This window comes from Panicum virgatum, chromosome 2N (assembly GCF_016808335.1).
Source record: "Panicum virgatum strain AP13 chromosome 2N, P.virgatum_v5, whole genome shotgun sequence".
Taxonomy (NCBI): Eukaryota; Viridiplantae; Streptophyta; class Magnoliopsida; order Poales; family Poaceae; genus Panicum; species Panicum virgatum.
In genome coordinates this window covers 13,984,108-13,987,979 of record NC_053146.1, presented here as the reverse complement: position 1 = coordinate 13,987,979, position 3,872 = coordinate 13,984,108, and the positions used below count along the sequence as shown (strand labels likewise).

The 3,872-nt window shown below is 45.3% G+C and overlaps 1 long non-coding RNA gene across 1 annotated transcript; it reads right to left on the bottom strand.

Moving 5' to 3' along the window:
- Nucleotides 1-207: 207 nt before the first annotated feature.
- Nucleotides 208-2,938, bottom strand: LOC120659831. The gene is made up of 5 exons (XR_005669205.1): nucleotides 1,124-2,938; nucleotides 935-1,045; nucleotides 741-822; nucleotides 577-669; nucleotides 208-496 (listed from the first exon to the last, which is right to left on the bottom strand). It is a non-coding gene; the product is annotated as an uncharacterized LOC120659831 (long non-coding RNA).
- Between the last annotated feature and the right edge of the window lie 934 nt (nucleotides 2,939-3,872).

Genomic DNA, 3,872 nt, shown 5'->3' with positions numbered 1-3,872 from the left:
TCGCGGTTGTCTTAAGGAACCGCCAGGACAAATTGATTCTGTGCTGGCGAATGGCTTAACTAACCCGCCAGCACAAAGATTTTTCTTGTGCTATAATTTTATTTTCTGTCAATTTAAATTTAAATTTGTTTCCCATTAATTGAAAGTTAATATTTCTTGCAATATATCACTGTACGTTGCATCAATACTTTTAACATGGTGCATCAATTAAAATGACTAATGTTTCCAAGCAACTAATATTTAGTAACAAGAGCAACCATCATGTTTACAATAATATTAATATTTACACCAATTGTTCAAAGAAAAACAACCATTAATTGTCCTTTATCCCGTTGCTAAGGTTGTTGTTCTCATCCAAAGCCAGCACCCCACCGTGGTCAAAGTATTTGCCCGCCACATGACAAATCTCGCATTGGATGAACCTTGCAATGTCAGCGATAATGTTGTCGATCTCTGTGTCGCCCAATCTATTGTTGGCCACAGGTATTTCCTGCATCTGAAAAAAAGTAAGATGTCGTATGTTCAAGTGTCATGTTAAATCATGTTATTAGTATATAGTAGAATATAATGACTTACGTCTTCAGAGTTTGTTCGGTACCTCCCGCTGTTTCTAAGGAACTCGCAGACGTAGTAGCCACATAGCACCGAGCCAGGAGGTTGCTTGTGGCACTTCATAAAAAAATTATATATTAGGAGTGCGTACTTACATAACCAATAAAATTTAAGTGCTATGTTCTTACATGGAAATGATATCGAATGTTCATAACTTCCGTCCTGTCCGGTGGATGTGGCCTGCGTTTCATGACGTAGAGGTGGTACACGCTGTAAGGTTAGAATGACATATAGTAATAATTAATAAGGTAATAATTTAGGAATGCATAAATTATTGACAAACTAAATATGCATGGAATTGGAATGTCAGGAAATATCTTACTTTTGTAAAATGCATATGAACTCCCTGTATCATTTTTGGTCATAGTCGGCTGAGTCTAGGACCACTGCTCTTCCGATCTTGGGCATAATCATTATAGCAATCCAATGGTTGCTGCATAATAACATCATTTATTAAATACTACATTAACATTAATTACCACATAATATATGACAATTAAAGCAAACTTACTCAAATTCATATGGAGTCATGAGCCAATCCTTATCAACCCTCTTCAGCATCACTTTTGCAATGTAGGCGGATACCTTGTGCCTTTCTTTTTTGTGCGCCTCTTCTTTGATGTCATCTTTTGCATTCTTGATCTTCACTGCTTTTAGTTGTTCTTGTACCTTTTCGGTCAATTTGTAGCCTTCTTGGTCTTCACAGCTTTTAGTCTTTACTGGCGGGCGATTAAGAGGCCCGCCAGAACAAATACCTTCTGTGCTGGCGGGCGCTAGTCAAGTGGGCCCTGGTGGATTTGGGCTGGCGGGTTCCAACTACGCCTGCCAGCACGGTAAATAGGCCCTGTCAACACAAATTGTTTCTGGACTAGTGTAGCTCATCATTATGACAGCCTAAGGCATCTAGTTTCGGCGCCACAATTACAGACACATCTATGTTATTATGGAGGAACCTTTCAAGGCAAGGGGCGTTGACAAGGATAACTTCGTTTAACCGGGGCGTGCCAGTATGGTGTTTAGCACCGAAGGCAATGCTTCTGAGGCTATTTGAGCTTATCATGAGCTGGTGGCACCCACAGCAGTCGTCGAGCAGCAAGTATTCCAGGACAGGGCAGCTGGAACTGGAAATCATGGTGTGCAGGGAGCAAGGTTTTAAATAACCAGCTATAGCTGCCGCTATAGCCGGATTTAACTTTTTGGGAGCATAAACGCTAGGAGAAGGTCCATTTGGCGCTAAGTAGGATAACCCGCTAATAACCCGCTATAGCCAGCTAAATCAGCTAAATTACCATCTCTTAGCCCGCTAAATTTTGACTGGAGAATGGAGATCGAATGGGTCGCTGTCGCTGGCCGGCCTGCTAAACACAGTGCATCATTTAGGCCCAAAATAGAACCATGTATAAATAGCTGGCCAAGCTCTCTAACCATTTGTGAAAGCATGAAGTTGAAGTCCTATGTTGTTTTTCTACATGATGAATTGATGATGTACTGAATATTCTAAAACTGTGAATTTGATTTGCAAAACAGCTAAATGAGTTAGCTAAGAGTATAGCCGGATATAGCATTTTCTTAGCCTTTGAAAAGGTAACCGGACATGCTGACATCTTGAAGTGTGAGATGCGTGAGCCGGGGGAAGTGAAGCGCTTCAACCTTGGCATCACGAGGTCGAGCTTGCTGAAGGTAGCCACACGGAGGGTCGAGCTTGCTGAAGGTAGCCACACGGAGGTCAAGCTCCTGGAGGCCGTCGAGCGCCGGGGAGCGCAGCCAGGCCTCCACAGTGACGGGGCGGTTGAAGACGAGGTGCGACGGGATGCAGAAGCGGAGGCCGGGGCCGGGGTGGTCAGCGAGGATACGGGAGACGGCTCCGACGAGGGCCCCGTCGGCGTCGGGGAGCTCGCTGCTGTCGAGGTTGAGAGGGGCGGCGCGCCAGATGTGGCGCCACCTTGCCGGGAGGCGAGGGTCTTGACGCGGGCGGCGTCCCTGGTGGAGAGGAGGGCGACGATTTCGCCGAGGATGGCGTCGGGGAGGCCGCTGATGTAGTCGTCGCCGCCGCCTTCATCGCTTGGTGGAGAGGAGGAAGATGGCGTCGGTGCAAGCTGGGGATTCGGCACCTCCGTGGCCTCCGGCGGGGACTCGCCGGCCTCTCGCTCCCCCGAATCCGACTTCCTCCTCTTAGAACTGGGACCCGGCGGCTCCATCTCTGCGCCCGGCGCCCTGCGGCTTGTGGTGCGGGTGTCTGGTGGCGGCGCCGCCGCAACCCTGGCCTTGGTGTGTCAGACTGTGAGAGTGGGTCGGGCTGTTTCACGGCCCAATAAATGGCCGGTCCAGAGCAACTCAAGCCCAAGTAAGTACACTTGGTTGGTGGGGGAGGCCACGTCATCTGAGGAATCGAAGTTGCATGGAGGATCGTCGTCATTCCCGAGAAGGAGCAAGCTATGTTTTAAGCTATGTTTTCTGGGAGAGAAGTTTTGCGTATCGCATGTACTCTGGCGACAGGCCACAGCAAGCTGTCTCTCCTCGAGCATGACCACTATTAGTGAATGCTGCTGCTTGGTGGTTGCGATGCCGAGAGAGCTATCACGCTACCGCAAAACGTATCTTTGCAGTGTATATTTTTGTTTGCCGTGTGCAATATTTCGGACACATGACAAACACATTGTTTATAATTATAGTGGCACCTGATAGTGGGTGCAAAATTGTTAACCTCTTGCTCGTTATAATTATAGTGTTATATATACTGTTCTCGTCACACTACTTAATTGGTTTTTGACGGTGTTTTGTTTCTTTTGATCTAGTCCTATTCTTATATAGACCATTCTTAATTCTCAGAATTATTAGCAATATATAGTTTATTTATGAGTTATGAGTTGTCCTCAGATTTGAGAACTTATCTTACTGATATATCGCTGATGTATGTAGATCTCTCCTACCGATTGCAGATGTGAAATTTAGGAAGATGTGAAGCATTATCACTGATAACAATTTTTATCTGTTTGATTATTGGCTGTTATATTAATATTGAATGTATCAATTTGTACATGTAAACTGCCTTCATCACTAGCTGTATTTGGTACAAGGACGAATCATCTCTGCCAAGCACCTGTATTATGATCTAGAATATATATGCAAGCAGAACTTCAAAATTTTGATAGAAACTAGTAAATCACTAAAAACCTTGCGCGGCTTTGCCGCACCCTTAAGTTTAGCCAGTGTTTACGTTGTGGGGAAACAGGAAGCATCACGGTACTATTTCGCTCTTT